Source organism: Thermobia domestica, chromosome 11, assembly GCF_964235325.1.
Source record: "Thermobia domestica chromosome 11, izTheDome1.hap1.1, whole genome shotgun sequence".
Lineage (NCBI taxonomy): Eukaryota > Metazoa > Arthropoda > Insecta > Zygentoma > Lepismatidae > Thermobia > Thermobia domestica.
Genome location: NC_137464.1, coordinates 106,249,768 through 106,270,532, shown reverse-complemented (window position 1 = coordinate 106,270,532; position 20,765 = coordinate 106,249,768). Strand labels below are relative to the sequence as shown.

The window sequence follows — 20,765 nt, the reverse complement described above, 5'->3', positions numbered from 1 at the left end:
TTTCATATTTTAGTTGTATATATTTTCATTTGTTACTTTTCCGTTCTATTTAACTTCGTGCAGTTTTATAATAGGTCGTCAAATTAATATACCTTCTTGGCTTTAAATGATTGTACTTTTTGTATCCTGCACTATCATTTCCCTGACACATGACCAAATAATTACGAACAGAATGATAATATGCAAGCAAATTGATGTGACATAAAAACGAATATTCATTGAAAAACACGCACCAATGTGTGCTATTCCACAGTAGAGTAGAGTAAAATAGACTAGGGTAAGTAGATAAGGTTAGTAGAGTAGGCTAGTCAAGTTAGAAAAGCAGAATAGGCTATAAGAAATTAGATTAGATTAGTAGAGACAATAGAGTACATTTGGTTAGGTTAGAAAGTTAAATTAGAGAAGTATGATAGAGTAGATTAGTGCTTGTATGTTGTATTTACAAGTGCCTTTTGTTTCCGCAGAGATATGAGTTCGTATAGCACATGTAATGGTTTCACACTTGTAATCCTACAGCCATCCTTGCTGGTGCCCCAGTGAAAGGCTTTAATGCCACAATTATTAATCATCTGTTTCTTTTAACCTAACGTCCTAACGTAGGACGTTAAACTAAAATTTCATTTTATTTCAGTAGCCCTATACTCGTAAATGTAAATACTACGCCAGCGAAAGTTAATATGTATAATACAATACTCTTTTATATGCACTCACTCATTGTATCCGTCTTATGACACTTGTAATGGTTTCAGATTGTAAATATAAAATATAGCTTCCGTGCACCGTGTAAAAGTACTTCGCTGGCGGAAACTAATACTGTCCTTTTTCTCATATACTCGCCCATTTTAATTTTAAAATCATATTTTTTATGACGGCCTATTGCAAAACTGCACCAAAACTTTCTTTAAGAATTTGATCTTATTAGGTAAAACTTTATAGGAATAAATTTCATTTTTTTCTGTAACTATTTTCTCATTTCATTATTCATTCTATTGCTATCCTGTGTTACATGATTTACTTTGTGTTGTTCGAGTTCACTTACTCATTCAAAAAAGGAATATGATAACTATGTTTACAAATTGCACTATCAGCAGCCAAATAATATCTTCTAAAAGAAAGCAGAATAATATCTTGCAGTAAAAGCAATTGCTTTATTTTATTCTAAACATTCTTTATTCAAGCACTTTAATCTATCAATCAGCGTGAAGTATTAATAGTATGGCCCGCCATACTGAGTTGGAAATGATTACATGAACTACTTTATATGATGAATTCATAAAAAATTGACTAAGAGAATATAGAATTACCAGTTTAATTGTATGCTGCTAATAATAAATATTGTATTTTATTCCTACTTTACCTACAGTACGGCTATGTTAGTTATTTAGCACTATTTGGTTGCAAGGTTTATATAAAATACTTATTTCTATAATGTTATTAGCAATGTGCGATTTACCTAGGGATAGTGAGATCGTATATAGCATAATGCTGATTACTTCAAGTACACGGTGGCCACAAAATTCCGTTATCACTGGAAATAAGTAACATCAACCACTAAACGTACGTAAGTAACCACACGAAAAGAACTGAATGGCATGAATAACAATGCTTTCGAGAAGTGTTATTGAGATAGGAACAATATTGTTGTATATTGTTGAATTTGCAAGTTCTAATTTTAATGATGTTTGTAAAGATTCGCAGCTCAGTGCAGGAAAAATATTGTTTAATTTCACGAGTGTGGTGTCAATACGTGCGTGAACATCTCAGGATTGCTTTAGTGAAATCCAATAGTTCTCGGAAACTGATTTAACTTTTAATTTACTGCTTTTTTTTCAGCCATAATATCTTTTCAAATACGTTACTTCTAACAATGGTAGTAAATTGTGTGGATATTAAATCGAAGTTTAAAATCTATTCATCTAATGTTGAACGGTTTCAAACATGAATGTTTGTTTACCTACAATTTGTTAAATATGTCGACCAGACACGATACTAGCGCCATGCCCACCAATGTCGACCACTCTGTGTCATTGAACTATAATGATGACCCGGGCATTCATAATTTCAATACTGCTGGTGCACCTATACATAATGATTCAGTGAGTACTCAGTACAACAAACAATTACCGGTACTCAATGCAAGAGGCTTAGCAATCAACAACGGTAAGTGCCATCTCATTAGTACCAAAGCCAAACCCTCATCGTCCAATGTCACTACCATTCTTTCACCTTCTTCACACAATTCTATCTTGAGCAACCGTATTTTTAGCTCCAACGAGATGTCGACTGAAGCATGCAACACCCTCCTCGGAAAACTCAAGTCTATAACTCCTATTCTACGTAGAGTTTCTCTAGGAGCTAGACCAGCGTTGGCTGACTCCCTCTGTCATGTTCTGCAGAATATTATATCTACTAATAACTTGCAATCGTGGAAGGAGCTCTTCTTCTTCCGCTACGTAACTTTTTGTTTACCAACAAGAACGAACAAAGTTTTCAATCTCACTACGTGGGTGTAACAAAGAATCACAAGTTGGACTAATTCTCGCTGCGATGCCCTTTTTTTTATCGCCACCAACGACCCTCCAAACCTCGCCGAGCGAAAGACCCAATCACCTTCAACATCAAGGTTATTGATAACAAACTTTCCGACGTCGATGTCCATGGAGCTGTCAGACTCCTCATCTCTGGTGACACTTTGGCGCCTCCAGAAGCTACAGTGCTAGATGCATTATGCAACAAACACCCTTCACACAGTCATACTTTCACACCTCCTGCGCTCATTGACAACGCTTCAGCCGTCCCTAGAGTTTCTGTCAAAGAAGTACAGAAAGGTCTTCGATCCTTCCCTTCCTGCTCTGCAGGAGGTATGGACAGTTTACGCCCTCCATTCTCAAGGATCTTTTGATGTGCCAGGACATTGATTCTAGGGACAATCTGTTAAGCACTATCAGTGATTTTCTTCACATAATCCTCTCTGGAAACGTACCTACAGAAATTAGACCACTATTTTTCGGAGCGTCGCTTATAGCGTTAAGGAAGAAATGTGATATACGCCCCATCGCTGTCGGTAACGTTTGAAGATGGTTATCAGCTAAGATAATATGCCAAAGAATTAGGGAACCGTTACTACTTTCTTGTCACCACATCAGTTGCGAGTGTTCCTTCCTCATGGGTCAGAGGTTACAGCCCCATGTCGCTCGACTATATTGTTCTCATCCCCACAAACAAGAGAAAATTTTCTTGAAACTAGATTTCCGGAATGCATTCAACGAAATCAACAGACTCTATGCTTACAGCTGTAAAAACGCACTTCCCTTATGTATACGCCTTCATACATCAGTGCTACTCACAGCCTAGTCATCTATTTTTTGGTGAAGATATCATACTCTCCCAGCGAGGTGTTCAACAAGGCGACCCCCTAGGATCTGCTTTATTTGTGTTGACACTTCAATCTAATGTCAGCATAATCAATACTGAGTTAAACATTTGGTACCTCGACGATGGGACTATTAGCTGGAGACAAGGAGGATGTCCTCGAAGCTTTGTCAAAGATTCGTACTCAATTTCCTGACATTGGATTACACCTCAATTTCTGCAAATGTGAAGTCGGTTTCCTGGGAGTCTCAAACAAACAGGCTAACACCCTTTACTCCCTTTTCAACAAAATTACACCTGGAATTCAACTTATATCATCCGACAGAGCCTCCCTTTTAGGTGAAGCGCTACACACTGATACACTCGACACCTTTAGTTATTGGACAAGATATCTAAATTAGATCTCTTCTTCACTCGCCTAAGACATCTGCCCACTCAGCTTTTTATCTCCTACGGGCCTCATTATCCATTCCTAGACTGTTATATTTCCTTCATAGTTCTCCATCCTGGCGTGAAACAGATCTTTTGGAACAATACGATGAATCCATCCGACTTGGCCTAGAATTTCTTCTCAACTGCTCTCTCACAGATAACTCATGGCTACAAGCATCTCTCCCAGTGGATCACGGAGGTCTAGAAATTCGTCGAGCCTTTGACTTTGCTACTCCATCTTTCGTTTCACCCATGTATAGCTCTATGCCTTTGATCACTTCTCTTCTTCGCCAGGATATTCATCAGGATTCAGAAGCTGAGATAAATGATTGTATTTCCCAGTGGATATCGTGCGGTGGACTCGATCTACCTGATTTTGACAAGAGAAGTTTTCAATCTTCATGGGACGCTCCACAAAAGCTTCATCTTCCACAAAAGCTGGGACGGTTGCAGCTCGCAGAGAATATGAAAAGAGACGAAAATATAACAACCACTTGGACAAATACCACTTCGTCACCATAGCCATTGAAACTTGTGGCTCCTGGGGTCAGGAAGGTCTAAACTTCATGTTCATAACTCTTAACACAGGCGACACTCGAACTTCATCCTATCTTATACCAAGAATAAGTATGGCTGTGCAAAGAGGGAACGTAGCAGCGATGCTAGGAACTCTCCCCCGTGAATAGCTTTGGACAAAATCTTCCTTTTGTAATCACTCTCCTGTACCAAACTCTCGCAATTGCTACTAGACGAAGAATCAACCATTTTCATATATTTAAAATATTTAAAACGTAACTGCCCCTAGGACTGTTCCTTGTGGCATTCACTTCGAAAGTTTCCAATTTTGGACAGTATATGTTATGTTACCTAAATAGCCACACTCCTGAAGCTTATATAGCATAATTTTGAGTTATATTATATCAAATAAATGTTACAGTAAGTGCGGGAACATTAAGTGTCCAAAAGATCAGTTTGTCTCAGACAGTCATTCTCAGGCAAAGGAAAATACACCCCCAGATTCTGTGCGACAATTTGCGGAGCATTGCAGGTGTAGCTTAAGTGACAACTTTAGTCACAGCTTCTGTCAGTTCGGCAGTCCCTATCCAACACCCAAGAAAGTATCAGCCCTTGTTCACACAATCTGAAATCATGGTAAACCTTACATTAGCATTTATCAAGGGGAACGGGAAGACCTTATATTAGTATTTATCAAAGAGTAATGGGAGTTTGTGGCCACTCTGTACAAGCATGAATTCATTCATATATGTAAGTTTCGCGTGGTCCTATTTACTGTCTTTATTTGACTTTATTAAGTGTTTTGTTTACTACCTAAAGTTCACTGGTACTTGATCTTCCTTTTATTATATGATTCCCCAATTTGAAAAATTTTAGAAAACGGTATATAGAATGTTTTTTCATGACAGTTTTTAGTAGTAGGTAACATAGCTTTAGCGTTTAAAACCTTATTTTGTGTACTAAGAGCTTTAAGATAACGACAAAATAAGCTGGATGGGTCAGTTAGGTTTACCAGTTTTGCGTTCATATAATCATTGCTCATAGTTATATAACTATAGTAATTTACAAATCTAGTATGATGTTCTAGTTTAGTACTTTTTAGATAGATAAAATAATTGCATGCAGTATGTATACGTAATTTAGTTTTAAAGAAAAGTTAATAAATGAATAAATAAATTTAAAATGGGAGAATTAAGGAATTTAGCAACAGACTGATTAAATATAAATTTTGAAACATTTGCTAAGATAAAAGATATACCTAGGTACAAAAGTACAATAGAAAGTTCTGACCTTTTTGTGGAAGTCTGTGTTCCATTGGCCCTCCCACCGTGAGTTCAATGCGAATGGAGATAAGGCGAAGGTCAATTGTTGGTGTGGGTATATCCAACATACTACCTGGTTGTGGCAGTTCAGTTACATCATGAACTTGCGTAAAGACAGAGTTAACATGAAACCTCCACAAAGCGTCATAAGAGTGTGATGTCGTACGAGTTCAAATAGGGGTCAAATGCTGCTGCAGCGGGCGGAAGATATGCCAGGCCTTTGGTGAGGGTGCCGTAACTACGCGGAGAGTGCAGCGGTAGTTTAATAAGTTTAAGGACAGTGACGAAACACTCGTAGACGCACCACATGCCGGAGCACCAACACATGTACAAAATGAAGATCTTCAGTCAGCAATTGAGGCGAACAGTGACCAGACATGCGAGGAACTGGGACTTCAACTCAGTGTGAGTGGAAAAACCATTCGGTAGAAACTCCATCAACTTGGGAAGGTTCGATGGGTCGATGGGTCCTACATGATTTGACTCCTGGCCAGAAGGCAACGCGAGCAGACCCTGTGGTTCTTTGCTGTCTCGTCTGAGGAAGGAGCTATTTCTGAATAGGGTGTTGACATGTGATGAGAAGTGGGTCTTGTACAAAGTTCCATGGCGCCGTCATAATTGGTTAGCAACCCATGAACTGGTTCCAAAACAGCCGAAAACAGCACTGCACCAGAAGAGGGTCCTCCTGTGTGTTTGGTAGACTGCTCGCGGCATCGTGCATTGGGAACTGCTACCACATAGTCAGAGCATCAATGCAACTATGAACTGTCAGCAGTTGAGCAGTGTTTAAGAAAAACTCAAAACTCTGGAGCCAGTACCTCTGAATCTAAAAGGGTTCTCCTGTTACAGGAGAACGCTAAGCCTCACGTAGCTAGGATGACCCGCGTCACCATTCTACGTTTTGGATGAGAAACACTATTGCATCCACTATACTTCCCGGACATTACAAAGTCAGATTATCACCTGTTCCATTTCTTGGACAATAACCTTAGAGGACGCCAGTTCAAATTCATTGTAGAGGTGCAAAATGCACTTGATACCTTCTTCGCTTCACGGTCCACCAAATTCTACCGCGATTGATTCCATGGCCTTCCAGAACGTTGGCAGGATGTCGTCGATGCTGTATGGGGACTATTTTTGACCTTACAGGTACGTCTTAGGTGACATGTCATTATTCGAATGTGGTGTGTGAAAAAGCTACAGAACTTTTTTGGTTACATTGTATATAAGGAATGTTATTGTATGTAAGTTCTTGAGTATAAAACGGTATGACTTGATTCAGATTTCTCGAGTACTATTCACTTAAACATAAATAAAAGCATAAAAATGAAATAAAATCTTTAACTTAATATTATCTATAAGGTTTATCTATATCTATGTTTATTTATCTATAGAGCACCACAACATATATGATCTGAGATTGAACCAGGGACAATTCGCACTATATCTCTAGTTAGATGAGAGAGCTCTACCATTTAACCAAGTTGCTGTTATATGTATAACTAGATCATGAACGAATTCGAAAATAGCATCTCTAAACCCAACTTATAATAACATAATTTCAAACGATGCGTTAAAAGTTAAGTCATACTTGAATCAGTTGAGGAACAACAAATGAGTTACGTTCTACAGTGTAACCCCGTAATCCTGTCACCCTCTATCGCGTGTCCTCATATTCATAGAGGGTCGCATTATATTAATATGGGATTATGGAGAGAACAACTTTGAGGTAGTGTGACTATTCTTTACTATTTATTCCGGAGTATGTACACCATCGTTCTTATAACAGAGTATGATTCTCCTTCATGAATGATGTGAAATTCTCCTCAATATTGCTGACGTGATGTTAGTAAATGCACGTCGAACACCATCCTTAAGTTAAGTGTCTCGTAACATGTAGCAACCTTTCGTTTAATGTATTGCCAAAAGATGACAGATTAGGACTTCGTGGTGGCCACTCCAAAAGTGCAGGGAAATGGACAGAACCATGTGCAATCCATTTATTAGGAAATACCTCATTGAGATATTCTCTAACTGCAATACGATAATGGACTCGTGCTCCGTCCTGCTGGAACCATACACTACCGAGCAGTACTTGATCTTGTAGATATGGAGTAAACCAATGGAATAAGAAACAACAATTCATTAGCATCTATGTAATTCATAGGAGGTAACGGGACTATGTGATCATTCTGTACATTGTAAATCTACTGTAGATTTCCCAAGTATGAGCATTTAATATTGATACTGGAAATAGTAGAGCTGTAACTTCCGATTGTAATAGAGAGATTAGGCTAGAGATGTTACTTATTCTTCGGACGTTCATTTCATATCAAAACTACTTTCTCATTATGTCTTACAATTATCACTATTTAGGAATCAATGCTGAAACCAGATGATGGACGAGTGTTTAATTCCTTCGGTTTCAGCAGAAGATAAAAACCTATCTATCCTTGGAATTCTGAATCTCAATAAAATCGTTTGTCATCTTCTATAAATACTTTGCTAAAACGAGAAGTGGTAGTAGATTTATAGTACTACATCCCGTTGAAACAGAGAAATAAAGTAGAGGATGGACTATTCTTGTGATACTATTCCATATATATAAAAATACTGCTTCCCGCTATCCATTACCAATTTTACCCTATGACAATCAGTGCTGAAACGGGAAATAGCATTTATCCAATTTCTCCTCTTTGGATTTGAATATGTAAGTAAAGATTGAGAGGAAACTTATCCTTTGAATGCTGAATTCAAGTCAGAAAACTACTTTTCTCTGTCTCTTAACAGGGATCAATATTGCAACTGGAAGTCGTATTAAATTTCAATCACTTGCAGTGATCGTAGAGAGACAAAAATGAAGATGAGGTCTATTCTTGGGATCCTGAATCGGTTAAAAAAACTACTTCTTATGCACTCATAACTCTCAACAGACGGACGAGTAACCTGCTGTAAGATTTATACATTCAGTTCAACAAAGTTTGGGAGTCTCATAAAAACTTCAAACATGTAATATAAAGTTTTACAGATCAGTATAATAGAGAAATACATGATACAATTTATCTTGTTTTGGCGTTAGTGATAAATATGTTACTAGTTTACTAAACTATCTACACATACGCAAGAATAACAACAAGATCTTATTATTCAAACTCGTGATTAGTTTATTTGTGATCTCATGACCTTCCTCCAAGCCTGTTTAACACGGCAGCACCGTAAATATTTGTATTTCTAAATCTAGACAAAACTAACTAAACGTTGATGAATTTCTCTGACGGCAATATTCTCTTGAAGTTAAAACAGCGGGACATGTTTATCATTGTCTAGCACTATGGGCAATGCATTAAACATATGTATATAGAAGTTTATTGATCAGTTGACTTTCAGACTATAAAAGAAATAAAACCAAGGGGGGATATAGGTGTATTAATTTTATATGTATTTAGTTTTAAATATTTTATTTACTGGTTGCATAAAAATTAAATTTAGAAATTGAAATACCTTTTCTTAAAAACAAAAACAAAAACAAAAACAAAAAAAAAAAAAAAACACTTGAGTAAAAGTTTGCTGACGATAATTACGTTTTGTCAGAAGCAATTTCTACAGTTGTAAGAACAAGTGTTCGCCCTTACTGTGTTTTATTTTTTGAATAAAGGATTAGTGTAAAAGTGTATATAATTTTGTTACTTATAAAGGTAAGTCTGGCCAGACATATATATTTAATTACATATATACGTATTATGTGTTATATATTTATAATTTCATCTTGGTTATTGCTTACTTATTTGTATGTATATATTTGCTTAAACTGTGTATTTCTTGCTTGGATTTCTTTCAGCTTTACTTAACGAACTCAACATTCAAGTGTTTTCTATATAGTTTTTTCTTATAGTGGTTGATGGAATTTTCTAGAGGCTTGCGACGGTTTCTCGCATTCAATTTTTTTTTTTTTTTTTGCGGATTTTTAAGCGAAAGTAAAATTAAGTAAACTAAAAAGAGAAGGGTCGTCGACCATATAAAAGGGAGCCTCTCTGAGCATAGGGGGCTGGATGACTATGGCTGTTAGAGCCGTTCTGTTGAAGGTCCTGCCTCGCTTTTTTAAACAAAACTTTCCTATCCAGGGTTTCTTACATTTGTAGACGAAAAGTTGTATTTCACTTTCACAAATGTCTTGTTATTTAACCTGTAAGTTGCTACAGAGTAATGAGTTTCTCTTGTGAATGATAGAATGATTTTGCTTTCACCGTAACATTTTGTGCGTTTAATACTTTTATATCATCAATACAAGATAACAATTTGTCATCCAAATTATGAACTAGATCATTAACGAAACATACAAACAATTATAGTTCCATAGATATTTTCTAATGACTAGCTACATGTTCTTCAACGGCCTTCCCGCTTTCTTTCAATTTGCAGTACTCAGTGTTGTCAATTTGCTGTAGGCAATAACATATACTGATTTTTCGGACTACTGCAAATACCTAGAAATATTGTATTACTAACAATGTTATATTTATTACCTTCTTCAGCAAGCAGAAAAATGAATTATGAACATGTACGTGTAAACTAAATGCTTTTGTGTTAAATGACTGTCATGATGCAGACTTAAATGTTTCCGTTTAAAACATTGTGAACATCTTTAGAATAAGTTGTCTCGCGTGTAGTGCGAGTAGATTTGGACTCAACCTTTTGTTTGATATTTTCTCCTTATAGGAATTCAAACTCGTAACCTATTAAAGGATAGTAAACAAAATAATTTATTGATCGTACTTATGTTCTCTTTGCTGCTAGATCATATGGAATTGTATTTTTCTACAAATATTTCCTTTGTATAAGTAGTTTAAAGGAATAAAGTAATATACATATATTTTTAAAAAGACCTTTAGTAAAACACTTTTTAAAATGAACACTTCTTTACAATATAATCAATATGATTTTTGTCTTTGTTTCACGCTCACGTCGAGTGTATCATCATCAATTTTTCCCTTCATTTCTACTCAACATATGGGCTTAACATTGCTGAACAAACTTGTAGGCATGCAAATGATACAATAAATTATCATATTCATAACAAACTCGACTATTTTCGAGACACGTAGTAGTAAAGGAGAGCTGATGTAATCGGGCGGGGCATGACCTCTTACCTTTACCCTTACAACTCGATGTTTTTAATGAATAAAGTTTGCATTATGTGTTTTTAGAGCTGTAGAAAATGTGTTTAAAAAAATAATTAACAGAAGCTTCAAAAATTTATTTCGTTTGTGTCATACCTCTGTGCTGAAACAAGGAAATCCTCAGGGAGAGAGGGCTCTATAAAACACCTAGAAGCTAACCATGTAACAGGGATACTGTGGATTATTCTTTAGATAGAGTGTAGAAAACTTACAAGAGAAAGAGTTCAAGAAATAGTGAATAACAAAATTCGGAAAATGTTATAATTTAAGACAGACACAGACAAAATAGAAACTAGATTATGGTCATAGCAGGACGAAGCAGACGAGAGGGGTTTTAGCAGTTCTAGTGGAACAAATTAGAAGTTAATTAATTTGTTTGATATAAAATATTTAAAGCATGTCAGGGGCATTGTCTGGGAAGGGCAGGAGGAGTAATTGATCCCTGAGTTTGAGAAACATGGTTTTTAATAAATTATATATTAATAAAAAACATGAAACTCTTATGCCGATGGAAAATTTTACCCGTCCCCCCATGGCAAAATCTGAAATGACTCTACAACATGCACAATAAAAACTCAAAATTTTATTACCAGTTGCAATGACGTTAAATGGAGAACCAGCGAGAAGAGAAAGCGCAGTTTCCAATCGGTCAAAGCTACAATAAATATCGCGTACCTTTGGCTTCTGCTCATGTCGCTTCTCACCTGAAAAGAGGTGTAGTGCTAATCCTTGTAAAATACACCTTTCTCTATGATAATCTCCTCTGATAAAGAATATTCTTTTACATCAAAACATATTTTAGTGAAATCTGCAAACAAACTGATGAATTTTTGAGATAATTCAATGTTGGATTATTTCTTTAATAGCAAACAAGTGTTCTACTTACTATATCGAAAGCTTTACTTAAATCTATGTGTATTGTATCTACTAGACTCTTAGTTTGTAATATGTAGCTAACATATTCAGTAAATTCAACAACATATGCGATGATTGACTTTTGTTTAAGAAATCCATGTCTTTAATTTTAGTTGAGATACCAAGTACTCAATAATTATTGCTATCAAAATTTTCGTAAACAAACTTAAACATTGAAATAAGTCCATAGGTATTTGCAATATTTGATTAAATATCTTCGTTTAAATATTTGATTTATGTAAGATTTTTTCCTTGCTTCTGAAGAAGAAATGTCCAGAAATTAGTTAAATATATTTGTTAATATAGGTTCTAGATGAGCTGAACTTGCCTTTATTATATAATTTGGAATTCTGTGCAGACCAATTTCACTACGATGCTTAAAATTATTTAAAGCTTCTTTAACATCAGAAGTAGTGATGAGTGGAATTCCAATTCCATTACATCTAATTACAATTATTAGTCTGTGTGAGAAAGAGGGCTTATATCTGAAATATTCCACAGAATTGTCTTATATTCCATATTTCACATCCCAATGTGGAAATATTTCACATTTTATCTTATATGTTTTGCCTGCTTGAATATAAAGAGCCATCATATAAGATATAATCAACATTAGCACGATTCTTGTTTGTAAGTTGTGACCAGAAGAACTGCAAGTCATTGCACTGTCTCTTCTCAAGATCTGAATAATAGTCGTTTACGAGTTTAACATATACAACTTATTTGTTCTTCTTCTATGTGTATGTCCGTGTGTGTTCAAAGTATAAATCAAAACAATTCTGTTCGCTTTTTTCTTTATATACATATTCACACTACATTTTATTTAATTTTATTTACGTGTTTTATTTTATTTTTATAGATAGAGAGAGATTATAAAGCTTTTTTTGGGAACAATAACTAAAATGTTTTCTCTTTTTGGAATATTGTGATCAAAATTGCTTATGCTTTTGTTCTATACGTAATCTAATATTTTGTCCTCTAGTAAATGTCAAATTCTAACATTTCAAATGTTTTAAATGATATTTACAAATGCAGTTTTAATTCAATTTGCGGATTTATATGAGCTTTGACAGAATTGAAAGCTTCTGTGTAAGTATTCTGAAGTGATGTCAAGTTCTATGGAAATCAGAAAATTAGGAATATTAAATTTGGAACTTTAGTTTTGGAGAGCAACTTCTATACAGTATAGTCCCGAGAAACTTTTGCCTTGCAAGTTCTTCTCAGTACTAAAGTTGCAATTTTTATATTCTGATTTCCGAATTTGGCATCATTTCAGATCTCTATACTTTTTCTGGCCCCAAAAAGTGATAAATGTACTAGAAATTGGTTATATTTTTCACATTTATGTTTTTGGTGGGATATCACTACCCTTTGAAAAACATTTCCAATGATTTATTTAGTATCTTAAGAGACAGATAAACCATTACTTAGTGTGTTAAATAGTGGTAATGAAGAATATTCGATCCGTATTTTGCCCTGTCAAGTTCCAGAATTCCAGATTACCTTATACATTTTTAATGTCTTTCAGTGGCAGCAACTGGCGTATATTTTAATCACGCTCGATTCTAGCCATATGAGCTAAATACACAATTCTGATTGGCTGAAGTTATGTTTGTCGCTAAATAGCATACATATAGAACAAATCAAACGCTAGCTGCTGTTCATCCTTGTAGCCTAGCATGCTAGTAATGAAAACCGCTTTCTGGCGTGGGTTCAAGCCCGATCCAAGGAAAGTTTTTAATTTTTAAAAATTTTCATAACACTTTTATCATTGAAATAAGATAATAATAATGCTCATTTGCATGTAATATATAATGCATAAAAAGTGATTTCCATACGTTACGAAACAAAGCTGAGCGAGCGTCGGCGAGCCGGGTTTGAAGCCTGGCAGGCTCGTTTTGTTTCACCTTGACCCTATGATAATATCACGTAACATTACGTCACACTCGGGTGGTGCAACTTCAATGTAAATTTAACCTCACCCGGTTCCTCTGACCAACTTAAAACAGTTAGCTAGGGCAGCGCGTGAAAAAAAATATGCCAGCAACTGAGCGACACAATATGGAATTTTAAGGTATCTGTGTTCCTATTATTCTTGTTAACTGGTGAAGTTAACATTTGTATAAGTTTAATATTTACTTATACCAAATACGTACTTACATTTGTGTGGAATTTCAAATTCTTTGTTTAGAGCAAGTATCCTACTGTTTATGTTTGAATTAGTATTTCTGAGTGACTTAGATATCAAAGCTTTCACAATTAGAGGAAGGATACTGTAAGTTTGTAATCGTCATCACAAATGTAATATCTCCCTTATCCCTTAATCTCCCTTATTGGAGAGAAATTCGGAGCTTCTGGATTTTTTCACTTGACTTGTAGCTTATGTCTTTCATTTGCTAAATTTCTAGTTTGCATGTTGGCTAGAAGTACCCTGTAGGTTTTGAATTATTTTTAGAAGTAACTTAACAATATGTACTTTTTCACTTTTGCGTCTAAATTTCATCTTTAAAGAAAGACATTTCGAGTTTTCGGTTTCACTCCTTTACTTAAACCACAAATACGTATAACATTTGTGTCAAATTTAAAGTTTATATTTCTTTAAGAAGTTTTAGATTTTCAATCGTTGTCTTAAGTGGTATGACAATATGTAGGTTTTGCTTTCCCCCAGTTTCCTCTATGGAAGGGGGAATTTCGACTTATTGGTTTTTCCCTTTACTTCTACTACAAATTCTACACTTGTTCCAAATTTCAAGTTTCCATCTTTACATTAAGTATCCTATACGTTTTCAATCGTAGTTATAAATGAAGTGACAATATTTAATTTTGTTCTTGTCCTGTAATTTTTGTAACGGAGACATTACAATTTGTACGAAACTTGAAGTTTCTATGTTTAAGAGAAGTACCCTACAGGTTTTGAATTACTGTCATAAGTAACGTAACGATATTTAATTTTGAACATGTCCTTTCATTTTCTCCTTAGAGACGGAAAGTTTAGATTTAGGATTTTATTCCTCTCTTGTTCCACAAATCCTATCCTTGTGCCAAATTTCAAGTTTAAATGTCTACTTGAGTACCCTATAGGTTTAGAATACAGTAACGTAACTGTAATGTAATTTTGCCCCTCCTCCTAATTTTCCTCCTTGGAGGAGAAAATTTGCAATTTACAGGATTTTCCCCTTTATTTGTGTCCCTAATTTAAAGTTTATGCCAAATTTTAAGTTCCCATTATTGGTGGCAGCAGCCTATAGGTTTTGACTCAAGTGACGTAACTACGTAAATATGGGTCCTTGCTTTTAATTTTCCTCCTTTAGGGGAAATGTCTACTTTCTGACCTTTTTGGTTTATTTGTGTCGCCAATCCTAAATCTCCCAAGTTTCAAGTAAGCAGGTATACTGGATACCCTGGATTTTGAGTGGGTATACTGGATAGCAGGTATACTGGATTTTGAATCAAGGGACTAACTAAATGTGATTTTGCATAGTCTCCTAATTTTACTCCTTGGAGAGAGATAATTTCCAGTTTTCCGGCTTTTTTCCTTAACTTGTTTTACAAATCCTACATTCGTGAAAATTTTTGAAATTTTAATGTTTAATTACATAAGGTACCCTGCCGGTTTTAAATCAAGTTTCGTAATTGTGGTCTTGTCCCCTATAATTTTCTCCCTTGAAAGGGAAAATTTTGTTTTCGGATTTTTTCCCCTTTACTCGTATCACAAATCCTTCACTTGTTCCAAACTTCAAGTTTCTATATCTACAGGATATACCCTATAGGCTTTGAATCAAGTGATAAAATCTCTTCTTTTCGCTTAGTTTTCTTCCTTGTAAGAAGAAATTTCCAATATACAGGTTTTTCCCTCTCCTTATTTCAACATTTGTATCAAACCTGAAGTTTCTATGTTTAAAGGAAGTTCACTATAGGTTTTGAATAAAGCTACGTAATTTTGCCCTTGCCGTCTAATTTTCCCTTTTGGAGGGAACATATTCCTAAATATATTTAAAGGAAATATCCACTTTAAGGATTTTTCTCATTACTTGTTTCATATACTTTGCATTTGTATCAAAATTTCAAGTTTCGATGTCTGCAGGAAATATCTTATATTTTTTGAATCAAGTGACTTATGTTGCCTTCGCACCTTCCTTCTTAGAGGATAAAATTTCCACATTTCGGATTTTCCGTTTACTTGTGTCACAAATCCTACATTTAGGCCAAATTTCAAGCTTTAATATTTATAGGTTTTGAGTCAAGTGACGAAATTTTGCCGTTGACCCCTAATTTTCCTTGTTGGAGGGGGAAATGGATTTTCCCTTTACTTTACCACAAACCCTATCTATAGTTTGTGTCAGTTTTCAAGCTTCTGTGTGTACATGCTACGTGGTCTGGCAGAGAATTTGGCTTGACGCACTGCCGTGTGACTTGATTATTTAGTTATCAATATAAGCATGTTTATTTATTAAACGTTTCTTTTCTTAATTATTCAAAACAGAGTAGAATAAACCAGCTGTAGGTATATATTATGTTCTCTATAAACCCGTCAAGAAGTTGAAAGTTAATAATAAGAAAGTTATGGAAGAATACGAATAATGTAGTTAATGAAGCAATTTTTTCTTCAAATTTGTAAAACTTTAGTTTGGACATTTTTGCCTCTCGACACGTAGTGACGGGTCTCCACTAGTGTTTTTACATATATTTTCCCTTCATTTTCCGGTGTGAGAAAGGAATTTTCTTAGATGTCAACTTTCTGAAAGCTAATTTAGGGATGAACTTAGGAGCGAAAAGTGAAAAGGTGTTCATAACATATAAGAAACAACATATAAGAAAAGGAAGGAATAGAATAAATTACAATATCAGGTAAATACAGGGCGCAAAATTTCAGTCAGACCCACTCGCCAATCCAAAAGTGATTGTAGCTAGTATCTCTCACGTCCAAATTATGAGAGAGAGCCCCCACCCCACCTTTGGTTTGACAAAGAAAGAGATTACATCAGGGCATAGAATTTCAAAACCAAACAATTAGATTCAGGATAACCAATTTTGGATTGGACAATTCATATTCATGTTAAAAAATATCTCACCTTAAGACTATGTAACGCTTTGTCTTTACACTGAAGTACTAGTTGTCGATTGTAGTTTTCGGACCAAAGTCCTTAGGCCCTTAAGGCAAGGAGGGGCAAATTACAACGTTGTGAAGATTTCACACTACATGTTTTCTCTCACTCAGTGACAATTATTTTCGCGCGAAACAGAAACTGCGCAGCCATGTGAGTTTAAGCAGAAATCATTAATGCTGAGCGCTGGTCGCCAACTGTAAATTTCTAGTCACCAATGGCGACCGGAAATTTTGTGCCCTGAGTAAACATGTTACTAAGTTTTGTTTCGCGAGTACTTCTAATAAAACGAGTGCAACTGTGTATCTTCGCGGCCAAATGACATTCTGTCCCGGAACAAACTCCGATGTAGGATTTAGGATTTAGATTTCTGGGCTTTCGGCATCTAAGGCCATTTAGCCCCTCACGTTCTGAGGGATGACGTCCCTCGGGATGACGCCCCACTATCTGGGACCTATAAGTTAGGTACCACCCCGGCATTTGCCTGGTGTGAATGAGGAAACCCCAGGAAAACCTCATTCAGGGTGGATGGCCTGAAAAAGCGTTTTACACTTTTTCGACCGAGTGCCCCCACCGGGAATCGAACCCGGGACTGCTCGCACCGAAGGCTAGAGCGTTAGCGACTACGGTAAGCGGGGCCACAAACTCCGATGTACTACTTGCATCAAATAAAAATCTGTGAATTAGTTTGGAATTCATTTTATGCTTTTGTTTCCATTTCGTAAATCTCTAAATTGTAGAGAGAGATATTAAACTTGAATAAATCAACTATAGACAATGAATTTTGATAACTCAAGGATTCCACTTGAATATACGTACAAAAGTTAGAACTGACACTTCTAAATGGTACACCTTAACCGTAAATCTCCATATGGCTGTACCATTTAGAAGTGTCCCTCGCTGTACGTAACTAACCAAGTTAGAAATTGACAATGCTGTAACAAATTTTAAGAACGCTCTTACAGAAAGCATGTTGAAGATATTTTGACTTTCCATTCATTTAATTGAAAGTAGAAAGAATAATTCCTAAATGTAATAAAAGTTTAATGATATTATACATATTGATTTCACTGTTTAAACGAAGATAATATTCATCTACGTAGATGAAGATAACTGTTTGTCAAATTACTTGCGAATAGTTTTCTAATTTAATTGACATGAAACATACAGTGAAGAATTAAGAACTATTGATTTAAAGTAGAAAATACATATATAAATAATTAAATAGTTATTGGACCAAACTATTATATTTCAAAATGTTTTTATTTGGGCATAAACTTCGGGTCAACGTCGAAATAGGTATAAACGCCCATCTATGTCGAATTTAGGGAACAACAACTTTTACATTGCAAAGTAATGTGCAAATCCGAATGCTAGTGCAATAGTTACATATAGTACAGCCATATTAATTTCTGTACGAATTCCGTAAAATGGGGGAACATTGGCAAGTTTTTTGAGTTTTTTTAAAGATTTTTCAGAAACTATTGAAGATTTTTTCCTTAAAAGCCAACATTACATTTGAACCTTCTTCTTGTAATATCTGTAACATATTTTTCAAAATTTGTACCTGCATAATTTTTTGGTGCTAATTTTACCCCGTAGACGGGTAACTTGTGCAAGTCATTTATAAGGCTTGTTTTGGAAAATCTGTACTCAATAGAGGCTATATTGGCACCTAAAAGCATTTTTTAAAATATTTTACTACATTTTTAGTTTATTAAAATCACTTATTGTACAATTTATGTATGGGAAAACAGACATCTCTATATTACAAAAATTGAATGGAGAAAATTACAAAAATTACAAGTGTTGAATTATAATAATAGAATTTGAAATTCTCAGTTAGTGATACCGGTATTGCACATTGGACATTCATAATAAGGGTCTGTAGCAGTGGTGCCCGAAGAAAATTTTCTAGGGGGTCATCTCAATGGTTGCTATATTACGTCTGGTATTTAATATACGTGGTTTGCTATATTATGTATATTTTCGTAAGCCAGGGGGACCCAGGCCCCACCCTGCCCCAATTCGGTCTGTAGTATTCTCATTACAATTGCCACATATCCAATTTAAACAGTTTACACTGTTAATCCAAACCTGGCCTGAATAATTACTCCAGGGACACGAACAAGCATGACATTGGTCTTCATTTGAGGAGCTATTCGGAATCGCTTCAATATACTATGTTTGTCTAATTGTTGATCAATGTTTAAATAATTGTTAAAAAACAGATTAAAGAAAAAAAGAGCTAAAAAGAGAGAAAATTTTGCTAGAGAACAGTGTTGCCAAATTTAACCCGCTCTATGCCAATGTTACCCCTGGGTACTAATGTTCCCGCATTTTATGGTACTCTATTTAATACTATGGTCTCTCCTAGTAGTACAACACAAATATTCTTTTAATGTGTATAGTCACATGAAAAGAAGCTATTCAAGATATTTCGAACACAACAAAAGATGATAATGTTAAAACAACTTAATTATAACACAGGTTAATGAGTCCAGCATGGCTTCCATTTTAGGGTGTTAACACAAAAGATTCTGTGTTTCGGGTAACACAGAACTGGTTTCTACCGTTCTGACACAGACACGCTGTTAAGCGGTGTGAAAGTAACAATATAGAGGTGATACAGACAGTGGTGGATCTAGAAGGTAAAAGCTGGGGGACGCAGCCAGAATCCAGACTATGATATGTATATGATGAGTTTACTATAAACTTTAAAAAATACAAATCGCTTAAATTATTTTTGTCATTCGAAAAACAGGAGGGGATAGGCCCCCTCGGCCCTGGGCTCGGTCTGCCACTGGATACCGAACTGAATGAACGAAAGAACGCGAGAATATTAACTGTGTTACGGTGATCTCTATATATATCGCCACACACACACCATGTGTTGTTAATAACACCGTAGATAGCATGGTGAACGTAGGCAGCGGAGATAGTAATGTTAATAACTGTATTATTCATCAGGGGTCAGCGAAATTTCTTATATACTAACACGTGTAAGAACAAAAACTTAGCCAAGATTACACAGCAGTGTCAAAATCCTGTGTATAAGATAAAATACATGTAGGTACATAAACAAGAGTTCATTTCGGTGCTGTAAAGCTTTTCAGGGGGTGTACAAACTCAATATGAGAATAAATTGTATTGACATATGTAAAATTAGACAAAATTTACAGAAAAGTCGGAATTTCGGACAGATTACGGGCCCTAGATCTTACCCCACGAGCCAAATTTTAAATACTCTGATGATATAATTTTAATATGCAAGCATATTGCATTTCAAGCATATCATAAATATCTAGTAACTGACAGCGAGAATTCATATTAATATATTTAATTTTTGCTATGAGTAAACCTTTACATGGTTTATTTGATGTATGTACCAAACAACAAACAAACAATGTACTACTTTTACTGTAACATTTCAAGATAGTTTTGTGAGCCTATGTAGTATTTTCTGACAATATTTACATAATATACAAGTGCTATCTGTTGTTACTATGTTTACTATATTTCTCTTCATTGCTGACTATGTTTCGTTCTTCGTAACCAATGTAACACTTTATTATTTCCCGTAAGGATCATGTCCGTTTAAAAAGAAATAAAATGTTGGATTTTTGTGTGTAAAAGTAGTTGGTTAGCAAGTGTTTATAAAACAGCATGAATGTGTGACGACTCATCAAGTCAGCTGGATGATTTAACGACTAACTCAGGAAACAGAAATTCATTAGTCATTTTTCACTGTGTACTTTGGTTTCCTTTAGGTTTCACCATCGTCATCTTTGTTACTTTGTTCCGTAACATTTACAAATGCCTCCCCGCCTCTAGTTGGTCTTATCTAAAGTTAGCAACATTGTACAACATTTTCGTGTCTCGGTGTTCATACACACTATGACAATAGCTTTATAGAATTCCTGTTA

General features: G+C 35.2%; 1 long non-coding RNA gene across 1 annotated transcript in view; it reads left to right on the top strand.

Moving 5' to 3' along the window:
• LOC145664346 (uncharacterized) overlaps window positions 1–20,765 on the top strand; it is a 212,412-nt gene that overhangs the window by 130,237 nt on the left and 61,410 nt on the right. The window lies entirely within an intron of this gene.